Here is a 20,263-nt window from a genome sequence, read left to right on the forward strand (position 1 = left end):
AAAATTCCATGGTTAAATGATCATGCAGATATAGACACATTTATTTGTTAGAGTATGACACAAGTATTTTGCTTCTTTGGATTTGCTTCCCCTCCCCATCATATTCTTTTTCTTTAGTGTGCATCATAATCTTGAATTAGGACTAATTACAGAATGGGGAAAAATGTTTCAATTTTTAAACTTAAATTATACATGTTAACTTGATGTTCACCCTTGCACTTGAAATGAATGGGCAAAAACCTTTTTTACATGAATAATCAGAAAGAGAAACAATCAAACCTATTAGCATTTCTTGAAAAATCAAAGTGGCTGCATGATTTTCCATAAGAAAACTCCATCAGTTTAAATGGCATTTGTCAATGTATGTAAATCTGAGATCAATATTTTTTATTCTAAAGATTTTCTATATATTTAAAGTTTTTCTTTATTTATAGATTTATTCTAAAGATTTCTAAATATCTAAATATTTTCTGCCTCCTGCCTGAAATGCCTTAAGCTCTCTAAGCAGCCTTGTTGTTTTTTGATCTTCAAAAAAATACAAAATCAGATAGTTTTGAGATGGGGATGGTAATAACATATCATTGCACCATTACTGCACTATAGGCCTGGTACTTTATAGTCATAGTACTGTAATAATAAATATGGATAGGGCTTGTGAAAAAATGATATTATCTCATTGTTTTTATTACTGCGAGGACTAGCTAAAATTCCTAAAGCATCCTAACAAAATGCTATTGTAATTCCAAAATATAACTAAGATAATGAGAATACACTGTTCTGCTATAGACAAATACATATAATTACAATAGTAACAACTTAAAGGTCAACTAGAGAAAGCTGATGAAAAATAGAAAATGATCAATATATATGATTCTTCCGCAGAAAGAATCACTGCTCTTGAAATGTGTTGAATTTTAACTCCTATAATCTCTAGTCTAGTCCATGCTTCCAAAACAGATGATTAAACCAGCCTGGAACTATGGAAGTTGAAGAGGACATAGCTGGAGGACACCCAGGCTAAGGAATGAACATCTGCTATATACCATGTAAAACAGTAATAGGTATTAGCTGTTAACAAGAGTTTTCTACTTTGTTTTGCTTTCTCTCACATTTAGCCATTGTTTTAAATGAAATGTGCAATCATGCACAGCTATACTGTTAAGTACACCATAGCATTCCTGCAGTGTTTGATGTATTAAATGACTCTATGCTGAAGCATTATCAACACAAAGGCTAGGTGTGAATGGTTCCCATACTCATGGTATGCTTCAGCATAGCAAACTATACTATGATCAAAGGAAATTCCAAAAGGTTCATTGGATTTACCCAACTATTTCCCACCCTCACAAAACTCACCAGCTCCTGTAACTGGTATGAACTTGAAGGCAGACTGATTTCAGAATGCTGTAGTTTTAATTAACCACACTTTTGGAAATCCAGAGCACTTCTGCTTTATGGAAATTTTTGCTAAATTCTTCAGAAAAATCCATGGGAATCTGCCTCATTAGTACATTTCTGACAAAAAAAATTCAAGCAAGAATCTGTATTTCAGTTTTGTGTTACTCAACCCATATTTGCCAGACTCTCAAACCAGTGTAATCTTCATATACTTGGTACTGCATTGCCAAGTAACATTTTCCAAAACCATGCCCTACTGTATTCTTAAGACTGAATCTAGTCATCATCCTAATATGCACAGAATTTTTCATTCTTCTTTAAACAAAAATAAATTAAATGACATTGTTAACACCACCAGTCAATTGTCTGTACAGGAGAGAAATTTCAAGGAAAAGATTAGTGTGGTCCAAGTTGACAGTATCAATGATCTGTTTACCACTGCAGGAAACTCAGTTTGTAAGTTAGTAAAATGAGTTAGCTGTAGAACTGTATTCCTAGCAGTCTTATATGTTTCTTTAAAATTTGAAGTCTATGTGGAGGGTCTCACTCAGAGGTGATATTCAGTAGGTTCTGACCAGTTCTAGAGAACCGGCAGCAGAAATTTTGAGTAGTTTGGAGAACCAGTAAATACTACCGCTGATTGGCCCCGCCCCCAACTATTCTCTGCCTCCCGAGTCCCAGCTGCTCAGGAGGAAATGGGGATTTTGCAGTAACCTTCCCCTGGAGTGGGGAGGAAATGGAGATTTTACAGTATCCTTCCCCTGCCATGCCCATCAAGCCACGCCCATAGAACCAATATTAAAAAATTTTGAATACCACCACTGGTCCCACTTGCTAAATTGGGATTATAAAAAGGCATAAAGTAAGGCATAGAACATGTGCATAGGAAAATAAAAATGAGCATTTCAAATAATAAATTGTTAATATGGGGGGAGGTAAGAACACAGCTTAAAGACACCTATTCTTTTTGAAGCTAGTAGTTATAAATATTATTCTATATTCATTTGGGAAATAAGAAAGGGTTTAGTTTACATAGCTTTTGCAATGTAATACTGTACAACAGTATTTCTTGACCTTAACTCTAAGATGGGTGGACCTCAGCTCCCATGGCTGGCTAGAAACTCTGAGACTAGAAGTTCACACATCTTAAGAGTTATAAAGGTTGAGAAACACTGCAATACAAATATTACAAACTGACAGCCAAATGTTAAAGAATGAGATGTTACAATTTCACAAGAGCCCTGCTGGACTAGGACCAAAATTATTAAAGTCATGCATAGCCATCAGACCTGTTCAGAAAGATCAGGAGAGAAAGATGAGTTTGATCCTTATAAATAATATGAACAATAAATAAATAGCATTTAGGGCATGCTGCCTACAGCTATCAAGATTAGTTACTGATAGGCCTGATCTCCATGTTTTGTTTATTTCTCCTTTAATCCTATCCCACCTGAGGCCACTGAGTTCAATAGTTTAACTATGCATTTGTAAAGAAGCATTTCCTTTTGTCAGTCTTGAATCTCTCTACATTTCATCTCACCAGATAAAGCTGGTGTTAATAAAGTAGAAGAGAATCTAGATAAGGGCATACTTATGCCTTGTAGGACAAGAACATTTTCCTCATTAAATAGAACTATAACCCTTAAGTGTCAGGATGAGGCCCCCCAAAATAAATAAAATAAAAGATCAGAAACCCGGGTGGTGGGGGGACATTTCCCTCTCATTGACAACATTCCTTAACCCAATCCCAATTCTTTATGGTGCTAATGACTTCACCAGACCCAGAAATATTTATCAGGGAGAAGCTCAGAGCTTCTTTCTAGGCTTTTAGGAAAAAAGTTCCTGAAGAAAGTACCTTTACTTTATGCTAATCAAGACATCCCAGTTTTTGCATTATCTAACTTCCTTGAGGACACCCTGCAACATGACACCCTTCTGTCACACAAAGGGTTGTGATAAGAAAAAGGGGTTTTGGTGCTTTTCCTTCCCCTGCCCATTTGTTGTCACTGTTTCTTAGAATCCATCTGCTTTAAGAAGAAGAAAGTAAAACAAACAGCACCATGTTGACAGGGACTGATAACTCTTCAGTCAACAGCTGGTTGTGTTGCTTATAGTGCCTCTCCTTCAAGACTGAGAGCTAGTTTTGCTAGTTAACATTTCCTAGTTAGTGATGCTCTTAGGCAATTTTAATATTCTTAGGAAGCTTCCCTTAAAACAGCCATATTATGTAACTTTAGTTGTGAAACACCCTATTAATACTTCTGTTAAGTTACCTGCCTCTTGAACTTCTAATTCAAAGGGGCAGAGAGCAAGAATAATAAAACCTGTTTCCCTGAAAATAAGACCTCCCCAGATAAGAAGCCCAATTGTGCTTTCGAGCGCATGCTCTGAAATATGTCCTCTCCGAAAATATTGCATGGTGTGGGCTATTTGTATCATTGGACATAACTTCTATTTTGTTGTATAAAATTGCAAGATCATTTTAAAAAAATTTTTTTGATTCTCGGTATTTATTGGAGGGACGCAGTGGCTCAGTAGCTAAGACGCTGAGCTTGTCAATCAGAAAGGTTGGCAGTTCGGCGGTTTGAATCCCTAGTGCCATGTAACAGAGTGAGCTCCCATTACTTTTCCCAGTTTCTGCCAATCTAATATTTTGAAAGCATGTAAAAATGCAAGTAGAAAAATAGGAACCACCTTTGGTGGGAAGGTAATAGCGTTCTGTACGCCTTTGGTGTTTAGTCATGCCCGCCACATGACCATGGAGACATCTTCAGACAGTGCTGGCTCTTCAGCTTTGAAATGGAGATGAGCACCGCCCCCTAGAGCCAGAAACAACTAGCACATATGTGTGAGGGGAACCTTTACCTTTTACCTTACCGGTATGCACTGCCTAGAGTCTTGGACTGAGGTATGGATAAATCTCATAAATGAATAAAAATGCTGGCATCTAAACCACGTACCCAACTGTGATCAGCTGGGTGGACAGCAGCTTTGATTGATGTTTGGCAATTGGTAAGTGACCCAAACTGACTGAAAAAGAACATCCTGGTAAAATGAATATCCTTATTTTTTTCCGTTCAATGGAATTTAGAAGTGCAGATGAAGATTGGTTCAAGTTCAGTAGCAGTACACAAGACCTGCAAAATAAGGGGTGAGGTTTCTGATCATGAGGTTGTAACTGTCATGCTGATTTTTTTGGTCTCTTTGATGGATGTCTTGATACCAAACACTACAGACAAAAAGTTAATTAACACCCCAGAAATTCACATAGCATATAGAGGTAATTTTTGACTTACGACCAGTTTCTTAGTGACAGTTATGATGGACCTACCCAGAATTACTTATGAACTAGTTTTGAAGTACCAAATGCTGCCCACAGTCACATGATTATATTTTGGGTGCTTGACAACCTGCCCAATTTACAGCTGTTTACAGCATCCTGTGGTCATATGACTGTGATTTACAATGTTGCTAGAAACTGTGTTTACTTCTGGTTTCTGGGAAAAAATACCCATCTGGGTTCATTTAACAAACATTGTGTCTACTTAACCACCACCATTAAAAAAAGATAATAAAATTGGACATGGTCACATCCAATGACGCATTGATCCATTCAATGACCAGCATGGCATGATCATAATTCTGGACTTAATTCTGGGCATAAATCAAGGAACACCTGTATCCAGTTCTTGTTGGTAGACTTTTGGAAAGCATTTGAAAATGCTTTTTTTTAATACTCATTTTTTTAAAAAATATTGTCTGCTTCAGTGCTGAGTAGAAAAGTAGAATATAAATCAGAACAGAGAGTTACATTTACATAGGAAGGCATTAAAACAGCCATGAGATACATAGCTGAAGGATGTGTTTAGGAATAAATATTTATTTTTATGAAATATGCAAAGTCATATTTTTCCTGGCTTATGGAAGTCATTTGGTACCAAGCCTGCAGCCAGATTTTTTCTCTAGTAGTGATCAGGAGTGTAAGAGAAAGGGTGGACGAGCCATTTAGGTAAATGCAGAAAAAAAAGAAAATCAATACAAGTTATATTAGATACATGTTTAAATTAAAATGTATATTCATAATATATTTTAACGATAAGACATTACTATTGCAATAATATTGTTTTAAAGTGCCAAGTTATTTTCAATAATTTCAGTGTTTCCATATTAACTGCCTCATTGCTAGATCATTACACAAAACATTGTTGAGTAACCAGGTAGAATATAAATTACTCAATTTCCTTTAAATCTTTGTAAGAAAATTTACCTTTCAAAAAGTTCCAACTTCACCATTTTTAAAAATAACAATTCCTGAGACCAAACCTTTGAAGTTATGATGACTGGCAACTGCTGATAGTACCATAACTCTTGTAGCCCTACTTGGCCATATTCATCAAATGTCACTGTTCTTCTGATGTCTCTCGATAGAACATACAGTGTAGAATAATAGAGTTAGAAAGGATCTTGCAGGTCTTCTAGTCCCATCTCATGCCCATGGCAGGAGACCTTAAACCATTCTGGACTTTCTTTGAGCTTGGCAGGATGGATACACGTGATCATAGAAAGAATAAGTGAATAAGAGAATCAAATAATACAGATAGAAGCAAGACCTGAGGTACTGCAATCCAACCCTCCACCCAAGTAGGAGACCTTATACCATTTCAGACAAATGGCTGTCCAATCTCTTATTAAAAACCTCCAATATTGAGTGTCAACATTGATAGATACTTGGAGAAAAAATCATTCCAAAAAGTACATCTGAATCCCTACATTATAGTTATCTTTGCAAACAATAAATTACATTTTGATTTACAAATTCTGCATACTGACTAGAACATACCGTATTTTGGGGTGTATAAGATGCACCGGAGTACCAAGATTTTGAAGAGGCAAATTTTTTTAAAAAGTTTTTGCACTCTGCAGACCTCCCAAAAGAAAACGGGCCCATTTTTTTCTTTAAAAAGGGCATGCATAGCCTTTAGGAGGCTTCTAGAGTGCTCCTGGGGGCTGGGGGGGGGGGGACAAAATTGAAGAAAAAACAGCCCGTTTTTCCATTTATTTTTGCCCTCCCCAGCCCCCAGGAGCACTCTGTAAGCCTCCTGAAAGCTATGCACAGCCATTTTGGTGCAGGGGACAGGGTTTCGGGAGGCAAAAAATGCTGTATTCAGTGTATAAGATGCACCCAGATTTTCAGCCTCTTTTTTGATATATGGTATACTGAGTGAAACATTTGTGGATGTTTGTGACCTAAATTAATTGATACATATGTAGATTATGTCTCTTCCATGTAGAAAATGTAGGCATGTAAGGCAAAGGTAATGGTTCCCCTTGCACATACGTATGTGCTAGTCATTCCCGACTCTAGGGGGCAGTGCTCAACTCCGCTTGAAAGCCGAAGAGCCAGTGCTGTCCAAAGACATCTCCGTGGTCATGTGGCCGGCATGACTAAACGCCGAAGGTGCGCAGAACACTGTTACCTTCCCACCAAAGTTGGTCCCTATTTTTCTACTTTCATTTTATGTGCTTTTGAACTGCTAAATTGGCAGAAGCTGGAATAAGCAATGGGAGCCTTATGTGGCGGTAGGGATTCGAACCGCTGAACTGCTGACCTTCTGATCGACAAACTCAACATCTTAGCCACTGAGCCAGTGCGTCCATGTAAGTTATTTTAATTAAATACCACATCCTTGCTTGTTTAACACCTCAGAATTAGTACTTATTTTCAGTAAGCACTGTTTTATTGATTTTCAATATCCTACTATCTGGACAAATTAGCTGAACAAATGCTTTCTACTTTTTTTTTTTTTTTGCTTTGGCATTGTATCTCTCTCTCCATTCCTTCTCTTCCTATCATCTTTATCATGCTTTTAATCTGTTTGTTTTTTGTCACTTAAGTGTGTAAATGTTCACCTATTCATCATTCCAGTCCTATTTACAACTTGGTTTTGTTTTTCTGAGTTTGAAAGGGGAACCAGGTATCTTGTTTGCCCTGACTTCACCCAAGGTTCTTTAATACATTCTACGAATTCTGTTCTTCTCAGGAAAATGGGTGTTGGCCTCATTAACAATAAGAAGAAAAAATGTTGAGGAAATGCACAAAAGGATTAAATGATTTAGGGATGAGCTTTGGATTTTCTAAGTCAAAACCATAGACCATGTACAACATGGGAAAAATCCAACTTACAACCCTGTCATATTAGGATTCCTAAATAAATTATTTCTGCTTTGGAAACACTTGAAATTTAAATCTACCTGGAGCTTTTCATTAATCATGAAACCACTTATTATAATTGGTAGACTATATATGTGTGTGTGTGTATGTTCCTGATCATTCCTCCAATCATTTCATCTGTCATCAAATTGAGGAAGTGAGAAGTATATACAGGTAGTCCTCAATGTACGACCACAACTGAGCTCAAAATTTATGTTTCTCAGTGAGAAATTTATTAAGGAGTTTTGCTCCATTTTATAAAGTTTTTTGCCACATTTGTTAAGTGAATCACTGCAGTTGTTAAATTAGCAACATGGTTGTTAAGTGAATCTGGTTTCCCCATTGACTTTGCTTGTCAGAAGTTCACAAAAGATAATCACATGCCTCTAGGACACTGCAACCATCATAAATATGAACCAGTTGTCAAGCATCTGAATCAGAGGTGGGTTCCTACCAGTTCGCACCTATTCAGTAGAACCGGTTCGTCAAATCTACCGAACCGATTAGAAGAGGTTCCACCAGTGGACCTGGAAAGCAGGCCACACCTACAGAAGAGGTTCCAAATTTTTTTGAAACCCACCACTGATCTGAATGGAAATCACATGACCATGGGGATGCTGCAACAGTCATAAGTGTGAAAAATACTCATAAGTCATTTTTTCAGTGCCGTTGCAACCTCAAACAGTCACTAAATGAACTGTTGTAAGTTAAGAACTTCCTGTATAACTTAAAATCCTTAATCTGCTAAGTCATCTTCTAGGATGCCAAATTCAGATTTGAGGTAGGATGAAATAGTTACAAGTTCTTCCTCCCGATAAGCTGCTGAGTGATGTGGAGAACAGAGAGCCAATCTTCAGACTCTCAGATTCACAATTCCTGAAATTATATAATATCTACTGTATGTAATGCACATTTGGTCTATGGACCTTATATATGTCTGACCACATGAAAAGCCCAAGCTTCAACTACATTATTATTAGCAGATTTTGTGTAACTTCAGTTTGATTATTAATATACATTATTCAAGTGCACATTTCAACTTTTCAGAATCAGTTTCTTTGTGGTAATCTAAGCTGTTGCTTTCTTTTCTTTTAAATTAAAGGAACCTATGCTGCTACAGCTTGAACACACTTGTGGTTTACTCTGAATATTATATATGCCAACTCAGCTCAATCTAAAGCCGGTAAACTAAATCTAGCTACTCATAGTTAATATTACTGTTCAAAGAGCAAATTAAGCAAAGCATCCAAAAAAATAACATACCAAGATCTTTCCGGTGATGTCTAATCTCTCTGGGGATTGCTGATGTAGTCCAGCAAATAGGGAGGGTACACACCAGTGACTTGCGGTGAGGTTTATGGCTGGTGAGGCAAGTGGGCAAAAGCTGCCCCGCCACCCCGGTGCTATGTCCGACATAGAGGCAGGACACCTCTATGTTGGACAGCGCCGGGGCGTCCAAGGGAGCAGACCGGGAAATCACCTGCCTGGCTTTGTGCACTTGTACCAAAAATAACATGCTCTGTGACAACGCCCAGGCGATCCCGCGCACCATGCCGCCTGACATTACCTCCCTGTAAGAGGGCTGTAAGCACTTGGGAGAAGGGGGGGGGGACATGCTTATCACTGGATATCGCAGAGGGTCTGGGGTGGGATGTGGGCGCACCGTCCGTCCGGCGGGAAGACCCGCTGGGATTGCAAAGGGAGCCGCCGGGATGGAGGAGGAGGAAGAGCTGGGAAGTGGTGTTGGAGGGGGACTAGAAGTTGGATCCCTCTGCGCGTTTCTCTGAATGCGACGCCGTCTGTTTCTCGGCGGTGGCCATCCCCCCCCCTGCTGGAAATTGTCACTTCAGTTGACGGGGGAGGATGGACAGGACAGGTAACCAGGTGACAAAACGATTCCCCGACCGGCTATGGTGCTGTTAACCTCTGCTGTTCTTTCTCCCCCCGCATTTTGCCTCTAGCGCCGGGGTGGCAGGGCGGCTTTTGCCTGTTTTCAAGAAAGCTTTCTTGAAAGCGGGGGAAAGCTGTCCTGCAGTCCCGGCGCTATGTTCGACATAGAGGCGGGATGCCTCTATGTCGGACATAGTGGCAGGGCGGCTTTTGCCTCTAGCGCTCGGGCGGCTACCTCAACTACCTCAGCCTTTTTCCTTTTACATTTTTTTTCTTTTCATGATAACAGTGGTGAGGCCCTGCCTCCCCTGACTGCACGTCACTGTTACAAACATAGATCTAAAAAACCCAATGTTACCGGTAAGTATCCCTTATGAAAAAGGCTCTTCTTTTTCTTCCAAGCTTTGCATATGAGGTGATGAGGATCGCAGATTGAGTCAAAATGGGACATGCAACACTCACAGTTGTTTTCAAACTGAGATACCCAATTGCATATTTGTCATTTATCAGATAATTTTATCTGGGCCATTTGCCTAACTTCATGTTTTAGCTGTTTTTCTGTTTTTTCTAGTTGTGCACAACGCCCAGAATCTACTCAAGTTGGGTGGCCCATAAATCTGAATTAAAACAAAAATGTGTCCCATATTACTTGTTTTGACCTTAAAAGTAGAGCAGCATAAAATAAACCTGGCAACCTACTATCCTTCTTCCTGCAGAAGAGAAGAAAATATGGAAAATATTTCAAAATAGGAATGCTTATCATTCTGAATTTTATTTGTCAAACAGAATTGGATCTGCTTCTTCTTGCAAATGATGCTAAGGGTCAAATGTGCAATACTGCTTACACTGTAGCCTGTTCGTTTAGGCTTCTTGTGGCACATTAAAAATAAATATTTAGTATTTAACATACTTCTAAATACTTTCATGTTTTGTTTTGAACTGTGTATGGCACTAGATCTATTCCAGAAATGTAAAACCATTTTTCTACCATAAATCCACTGACTCCATCCAATCTCCTTTCTCTTGATTCTGGCAGTACACAAACACAATAAGTCATTAATTGCTATTTACAAATATAGAGTTAATACCCAATTTTTCCAGGAACTGCCTAGCATCCTAGGAACTGTAGAACAAGTTTTAGCAAAATCGCATTATACAATTACTGTAGCCACTTCCCCATTGGGCAGGCAGATAGCAATAGACATGACATCAGGGGTGGGTTCCTGTCAGTTCTAACCTCTTCTGTAGAAGAGGTTCCACAAATCTACAGTACCGTTTAGAACCGGTTCCAGCTCCCTCCCCATGCCCGTACGCATATCATCAAAATGAAGAGAGAGAGAGAGAGAGGAGGAATTCTGGGAGTTAAAGTCCACAAGTCTTAAAGCTGTCAAGTTTGAACACCCCTAGGGTTTTTTTTCTAAAGGGTAGGGGTGCGAGGGTCTTGTAACTTGACAACTTTAAGACTTGCATGCTTCAAATGCCAGAGTTTCTGAGCCAACATTTTGGTTGCTAAGCAAGAGCGTTGTTAAGTGAGTTTCACCACATTTTACAAGTTGGTCACACCCACCCAGTCGCATGGCTGGCAAGTCACTCCCACCCGGTCACATGCCAGCAAGCCACTCCCACAAAGCAGGCCACACCTACAGAAGAGGTTCTAAAAAAATTTGAAACCCACCACTGCATGACATTGTTTGATTTGGCTTGAAAGCTGGTCCATCAATGCTTTCAAATTGTATTTGGCATTAAGCTCTCATCTTTTGATTGCATTTTCAGCCTCTCTTTCTTTCTAGCTCTTTTTCTTGGAGGACTAAGTAGGTAAAATGAGGCAATTTAGATTTGGACATTCCCATGACAAACTGACTGGATCAAGTTACTTTAATTCTGTTTTGACTTAAATCTAATCCCCTTGGGGCTAGTTGAGTAGTTAAAGGAATCTTTGTTCAGTATTCTAATACACTTTAGTTCTCTACTTATAAAACACACAAATCCAGTTAAGTATTGTGTGTAAACTGGAATTAATGGTGTAAATAAATATAAATTATATAAATGTATTACAATATGAATTATATTTTCTCAACTCAGTGCCTAATGTGGATTGAATTTTAATTCTCAGAATTTCCACAATAACCTGAAAGTTGTAAAGATCAATGTGTGACAAGGAAGTCTAGCAGTGTGGGTCGGGGAAGGAAAAACCTTATATCAGTTAATCCCATTAGAAAGGATATAGTCTTTCTTTCATAGTTAATGATGGATGTGTAAGCCATTATGGTGATACATAGACTAAGCTAGTGATATGTGTCATAACTCAATTGTAGTTACAGGGACTATAAATGTTTTTAAAAGTGGGAGATGCAATTGGGGTTGTATGAAGACAGCCCAACATTAAGAACACAAAGAAAGCTAATATTGAACTGAAATCTACATTCAAAATCGAACCCAACTAAACTGAAAGAACACAATTATAGAACATTACAGAATAGTAATAGCAATAGCAGTAGCCCTTGGCATATTCACTTCATGGTGCTTTATAGCCCTCTCTAAGAGTCAGCATATTGCTCCCTCATTTTACTGACCTCGGAAAGATGAAAGACTAAGTCAACTTTGAGCCGATCAGGATTGAACTCCTGACAGTGGCCAGAGTTAGACTGCAATACTGCATTCTGACCATTGTGCTTTTGATAGAAAAAGTTCAGTGTTCAGGATTCAATCTATTCGCTCTGAATCTGAGCTTCACACATTCCTTTTTCCTGATGTTGCTGTCACTTTGCACTGCTACATTATCACTATTGTTCTCTTCTAGTCCTTTTCATCCTATTTGAATATACTACATAAATACCATATCATCTGAATATACTACATATATACCATATCATCTGAATATACTACATATATACCATATCATCTGCTAAATAGGAACATTTTATTAAACATCAGGTCCAGACTTCTAGTAGAATATATGTAAAATGGTCAGCTGCCTCCTATGTTCTTTAACATTTTTGATCAGTTAAAAATACCTGTTCATTTTTCCATGTTTCTAACCCAATAAATTAAGTCTCTTTTGCAATTAAAAACATCTTTTTGAAACACTTGTTCACTCAAGGACTAACATGTGAACACAGAAATAAGACTTTAAAAGAAACAGATTAAAATTATTTGTTTATGAAACACACCATTGCTTATAGCCATATTAAATATCTATTTTCTGCTGCTTCATTTGCACTCCTGGAGGAAGTAAATTGAAATATAATGTAAGACCACTGAACTGAACATAGTTCTGCTTTTATTTACATCAGCTATCAAGTTGATGAGATTACATGTGAGTAATTGATAGCCAATGTTGGTTTGGTACTTTATTTCCTTTATATAAGTTTGCCATCCCCAACTTATTGCCCTTCAGATGTGTTGGATTTCACCTCTCATATTTTTCAGCCAGAATTACTAAAAGCACCAGCTTGCATCAGGTTAACGTAAGAAAGTTCTTTCTTTATATAAAGAGATACATGAAACATTCTTTAGAAGAAAGTTCTCAATACCTGAAATAGCAGATATACAATTTAATGAAGACTTTGCTGACTATTATTAAGTAAAATATATATATTGAGTAGATTACGCATTGTATCAAGCCAGAATCTCAACTCATTATAAAGTTAACACATTTCCAAAACAGAATTCTGAATACATTGTGCCATGCAAGGATATTGGGAAAGAGAATGAAGTATCCTAAGTTATTGATCTTCTGAAGGTTTATCGCAGTGGTAGAATTCATAGTTTTTTTTACTACCGGTTCTGTGGGTGTGGCTTGGTGGGTATGGCTTAGTGGGTATGGCAAGGAAAGGTTACTGCAATCAGCTGGGACTTGGGAGGCAGAGAATAGATGCGGGCGGGGCCAGTCAGAGGTGGTATTTACCGGTTCTCTGAGCTAATCAAAATTTCCACTACCAATTCTCCATAACTGGTTGGAACCTGCTGAATACCACCTCTGGTTTATCCCTTAAACTGTTCATATCCTATATTGGTGCTGTCTAGACTCTGACTGGCCTGAGAAAACTGTGACCTCATCAGGATGCTTTGGCAGCTACATGCCGAATGTTCAGTTTGGATTGCCAACAACCATGGCTACTCAGTAGACAATTCCTCTGCTCCCTGTCAGGAAAATAATTTCTAATTCCCTTCCTTTCTGTGGGCAGGTGTTACTGGACATATATGACGTATTGGAGTATAAAACACACCATGATTTTGAATAGGTAATTTTTTTTTAAAAAAAGGTTTTGCATTCTGCAGGCCTCCCAAACCCTCTGCATGCCTCATTTTTGCAAAAAGTGGGGGGCATGCAGAGCTTTGGGAGGCTTGTAGAATGCTCCTGGGGGCTGCCCCCCCAAAACAAAGAAAAATGGTCCATTTTTCACCAAAATCGGTTGTTTTTTTGCAAAAAAAGGGGGCATGCAGTGGCTTTGGGAGGCTTGTAGCATGCTCCTGGGGGCTGGGGGGGCACTTTTGCTCATTTTTGCCCTCCCCAGCCTTAAAGTTGCCAAGTTTGGGAACCACTGTCTTACAGGAATCTTTCAGTAGTATAATTGACTGTATATAAGACATGAGTGTTTTGAAACATGGCAGAAACCTTTAAGTATTAATTTTCTTTCCCTCTATTATAGGTGCTCATACTTTTTACTTTTAATTAATTAATTAACCATAAATATTTAAAAAGTACATTGTTATTATTTATAAACCATAATTACAGATAATATGCTGCCTAAATTTTAAAAATGCTCTTTAATCTACAAATCTTGTTTAAGCAAAGCATGGCTTGTCATGCACGCATACAATTTTTCTATATTGTCCTTAGACGTATTACATACAAAAACAAAAATAAAAGCACAGGATTCTTGCAAATATTTCTGTTGAAAAATACTAAACAAATCTATTCAGTGTGCAATGCAATTTGAATAAGGGCCTATTCATCTGTGAGAAAAAAGTCTTATGTGGTTGCTAGGTGTAGTAAACATCTGTATGGCACATAATCAATCATCTGTGAGAAGTAAATTATGCATCACAGAACAACTGGAAGATTTGAACTCAATGATTATTTCAAACCATCTTCGATCTACACATTTTAATAAACCCAATAACCACTTGGTTTTCATCAAGAATAAAGACAATTACATTGAAAACGGGCCCCAGCATCAGGCTTACTATTTTTTATAAATATAATCTGAGTAAGTCATCAATTGCGAAATGATAGAGCTCTCATTGGAAAGAGTTCTTGGGAGTTTCCAGATCATGCATTCGGCTTGTCTAAGGCTTTTGATATAAGATGTATGTGATATTTAATTTCATTCAGATAAAGAGCTCTACTCCAAGCAAAGGCATAAGAGCCAAATGTGATGCAGGTTGTCCTTCACTAACCTCATGCTTTGGTTTTGGTTTTATGAATTCTTTGTTTCTCCACTGCAGAATAAACGTTTTGATGGGATAGAGAGGAATGGAGGGGGTGGGGTTTAACTCTGGATGTTTTTTCTGATCTAAGCCTCCTCCTCCAAATGTTTCGGGTAGCCTCTTCTATGGGAAAATATTAATATCATTCTTGATAATCTTTCTCTGGTAAGACTGATAGCAGCTGGTTGACAAGCTATGATAAATGGCACTGAAAGAAAAGATATATTTTTCCCAACCATCTTTTCCAATCTAATTAGTACTTTCCTATAATTGATCTTTGATCAAGTAATAGAATTCTTGCATCACAAATAGTATGGCCCATGTTGTGCAACAGAAAGAGGTGGGCTTAAACATCTAGGAACAAGCCTCTTTTCTACCTAAAAAGTGGTAGACTTTGTGACAGAAATATTCATTCTTATGGGGAAAGTGAAAATGAAGTTTCTCAATGTATTTCAGAAATATTCTCTTGCCAGAATGCAGATGAAATTATGTACAAAAATAAGGCAATTTATATTTTAATCACAAAAAATGATTAATAAAAACAAAAACTCCAGTAACATTATAGTCAAAAAATACATAATAGGCAGTAATATTAAAAAGTACAGTACTTTCCAACATTCACCGAGACAAAGTAGCTTTACTATATAGTTTCAGAAGGGAGAAATCCATAGCAGTTTTAAAAAAGTTACCCTAGAAAGTTTCTTCTAAACAAATTTCAAAACAGAAAAAAAAACCTGTCAGCACTTACATACTATTATTTATTATTTCAATTTGTACCTAAACTTTTTATTCATGCAGATTTAAGACAGCTTGTCATTTACATGAATAAACAATAATACAATATACAAAAATAAAATTGAGGGAAAACTACTAAATGATTATTAGTCCATTTCAAACTTCAAGGTGGAAAGTCTTGGTTCTTTTGCTAAAAGCAAAGAATGGACTAAACTTTGAATGAACTCCCTAGCTATACTATAGGAAATACAAATCTAGAAGTAAGCATTCATGAAGATTCTCTGTCATCCAGGTAGAGTTTTCTATTGGTTCAAAATGTTTCACTCCCATAATATCCAAGTAGCTTCTTCAGTCTGAATGAGTTGGCTAGGCTCAGACTGAAGAAACTATTTGGATAATGAGCAAAATGTTTAAAACCAACAAGAAAAGAAGACCAGGTTGCCATGACTCAACTTCCAGGCATCTGGAAGCATGCATATTCCTAAGTGAGGAAAGGAACATCTAGAGACAAAGATCTTACAGGTAACTCTTAGCAATATCAATCTAATTTGGAATAAGTGATGGGAAAAATAAGAATTACAAATGGAAGATGATATCTGAATTGCTTGCAATATTGCATGAATGAAGTATAGTGGATGCATAATAAAACCTTGCCTGGAAGCATCCCAAGTCTTTTCCATCTGTGAAAATTGATTAAGAAATAAATGACTGTTGCTGTGAACTGAACTTCCCCCCAAAAAACCTTTGGATGGATAAGAAAATCTACATCTGATCTAGATGGATATCTGCATTTCACCATGCACAAATCCTCAGGTCATTGTGTATCAACACCTCTTTCAAAGCACAGATAAGGACATTTTTAAATGGTGACCATAGCAGCTCTCTTTAGTCACACAGTAGAAAAGCATAATGCCTACTTGAAAAGCTCATCAACCATATCAAACTCGCTTTAAAAAGCACTCATTGTTTAAAGGCCATAGTTCAAGGTCATTAATTATTTCTTGCATTTAACTACTGGTACTCAGGCATATTCAGATTAAAAATGAAAGACACATTCCCAGATTGATGCACTACTAATTTGGAATAATAGGCTTATATGAGAATGACAATTTTTTAACATCAGGAAAAAGAGTTCAGTAAAAACTGGTCTTTTGTATACCTCCTAGACTTAATCCCAGGCAACCATCAATCTCTATTAGATTTACTATAGGTTAGGAAATTTATAAATTTATTCAAGTTATAAAACTACAGTACACATTTCATAGATGTGACACTGGCTAACATACTGTTAAAATGCCAGGAACAATAACAAAATGCAGATAAAACAAAAACATTAAAATCATGTTAAAACATGTTAAACATGATCAGCAGTGAGTTCAAAGTATTCATGACATTCAGTACATCCATTGAGCAGACTCTACATGACAGCAGGATCCCTAAGAAGAATTGCAAGCTAATTATCAATAGATAATTGAGAGATTCCAAAGGCATGGCAGAAAAATCTCTCATCCTGTGTCCCATCAGATGTCACTCAGTTAGTGGGTGGGATGGGACCTATAACATTCCTTTCCCTGTCAGACCTGATAGAACCCATAGATGTAACAAGGAGGGGCAATCCCTCAAGTAATTGAATGATTCTAATTTAATCAATGGAAGCCTTTTAAACTGTTGCTACTATAAAACTGTTAGCAATGTGAAATTCCTTCCCATCTACTCTTGATTAAGCTGCAATTTAGAAATAGTTTTCGATCTGTTTCCCACCCCATTCTTAGGCTTTTTCTTAGAAAATTAATGTCAGATCTACAAGCACCTGAACAAAAGCTGCCCTGCCACAGCTGTTACATATAAATACCCTAAGAAACCAAAGAAACGTGGATGCTTGAGGTTTTACTGTTTTTAAAATGAAAGACTATTCAGCTATTGCAATATATTCTGTGCTAAGGCTGCTTCATGTAGAATTCTGCAACAGAAAGCCAATTCATTGTAGCTTCACCTCTGAAGTAGTAAGAAACTTAGTGTGGCCTCACCCTGAGATAAAAGTTAAAAAGGGAGCTGAACTGCACGCATTATTTTAAAGATAAGAAGTTATTTACTCCTATAAGCATTTCCACAAGGAAGATTTCATTCCTCAGACTTGCATATGTCTCTCTACTCATATTCCGACATGATATCGATCTAGATGTATAGGAAGCACTTGGGGCCAGTTGATCTCATCCTCAACATCCTGCTGTTCCAGCCCTGACTTCTAGGTCCCTGGTTTGCCCAAAAATGTATTGCTTTAATGTTCACTTGAATGTAAGTAGATGTTTCTGCATCACCTGGTATTGCTTCTACTACCAGAGATTAAATGAACACAAAAATAATGTACTGTAGGTAATTTGGAGAGGTAGTGAATATGCACTGGACCAGTGGACATGCAACCCCGAGTCTCTTATATACATCTCTGTGTACCCATTTGAAACCTGTCTAAGCAGAAGCACTGGATAGGTAGATCCATACTTAAATGCACTTCTATATCCTACCTTGGCTTCTCTCTCTCATGGAAAATATTCTCTCTTTCTAGCAGGCCATATAAAGATTAACTAGTCTGATATCATTATTTTAATCATGAGAAAGAAGCAAAACAAAACTGATTTTTCAAGCATGCAATATTTCATGTATATATTACAGTGTATATGAGGACAAGTAGTCTTTGATTTGTTTAGTGACCGAAGTTACAACGGCACTGAAAAAAGTAACTTACTATCAAACCTCACACTTAGGACTGTCACAGCATCTCTATGGTTATATGATCAAAATTTGGGCACTTGGTAACCAGCATGTATTTATGAGGTTTGCAGTGTCCTGGGATCATATGATTGCCTTTTGTAACCTTTCCAGACAATGTCCAACAAGCAAAGTCCCGGGGGAAGCTGGATTCGCTTAACAACTGATTCCTTTAACAACTGCAGTGATTGCGTTAAATTTAAATTTACTGACAAAGAAATTTAACACAAAATAGTTTGTCATAGAACTAACTGCCTGTGAGGGTTCCTGGATTGAAGTTGAAAGGTGAAAGCAGAAGCAGTGTGCTCCATCCCACATTTGGGTAGACTAGGTTGCCCTGATAGACCAGTCTCACCAGAAAAACACTTAACTGCAGTGATTTATTTAACAACCATTGTTTTTAAAAAGGATGGATGAATAAAAGCAAGCAACACTAATGGATGCCAGCTGAAAATGAACAAGCAGTGTAGCACAGCAACTTTTAAAAAACCATGAAATTTTGGGCTATATAAGAAAACACTGAACCTGCAGCAGAGGAAGCATTCCATTATACTCTGCTCGGTCCCACCTGGACTCCTATATACAGTAATGGCATCATACTTTAAAGGGACATAGAGAAGCTAAAAGTTCAGAGACATCCCAGGATCATAAGGTGGTCTGCAAAGCTAATCTTATTAGGAATGCTTACAAGAGATAAGCAAGTTTAGCATGCAGAAGAGAAAATGGAGGAATGGACTGATAGCAATCTACAAAACCTAAAAGGCTTCTATTTGCAAGAGAAGAAAAAACTATTTTAGGTTGGCACCAACAAGGACCACTAGATGAAAATTAAAAGAAATTCAGTTGACTATCAGGAGAAATTTCCTGATGATAAGTCCCATTAAGTGGTGGACAATCTGTTTACCTCATGATATCCTTTCTCACTGGAAGATTCATAGTCAGGTGCTTGATGGCTATATGTAGGGAGTAGTTTAATGGATTCCTGCACTAAAGGGGTTGGATTGTTATTTATAGATCCTTCCCAACTCATATATTCTTCAGTACTACAATATTAATTAAGGTATCACTATGGGGTTTTTTTGGGGCTATGTTTCTATTGCAGCAGAAGAAATCCAGAAATCAGGATAGACAGCACCATGACAATAGTTGGGGACTTTCAGGCAAATCTATTTAGAGAAGAAGGGGAAAATTAATACTTTTGCAATAATGATAATGAAACAATGACCAAGGGCTAGTGTGCAAAATCTGCCTAACTGGGCAAGAAGAGGGCAGAAGAAGCAAAAAACAAAAATAACCCTGGACAGTAAGTAAACCAGTGAAGAACCTAGGTGGGTTGTACCAGAGAAATGAAGGCCCTCAAAAAATCTCAGGGTGACTTTGGGTTAGTCCTTCTCTCTTAGCACAACCAACCTCAAAGGATGTCTATGGAGATTCTCAATCACTCAGGTCATGGTTGTCCCAAAGCAGGGGTGAAATTCAGCAGGTTCTGACAGGTTCTGGAGAACCAGTAGCGGAAATTTTGAGTAGTTTGGAGAACTGGCAAATATCACCTCTGGCTGGTCCCAGAGTGGGGTGGGAATGGAGATTTTGCAAAATCCTTCCCCCAGGAGTGGGAAGGGAAGGGAGATTTTGCAATATCCTTCCCCTGCCACACCCACCAAGCCACGCCCACAGAACCAGTAGTAAAAAGTTTTGAATTTCACCACTGTCCCAAAGGTGCTTTTTCCAAAAGACAACTGGACTTTCTTGGGTTTTTTCCTTTGAAAATATTTCGCTTCTCATGCAAGGAGTGTTAGGTAAGCTCCCCGTTAGGAGAATGAGTGCGTGCAA

This window comes from Thamnophis sirtalis, unplaced genomic scaffold (genome assembly GCF_051295495.1).
Source record: "Thamnophis sirtalis isolate CommonGarterSnake01/CBP01778 unplaced genomic scaffold, rThaSir2_p1.2 scaffold_7, whole genome shotgun sequence".
NCBI classification, from domain to species: Eukaryota; Metazoa; Chordata; class Lepidosauria; order Squamata; family Natricidae; genus Thamnophis; species Thamnophis sirtalis.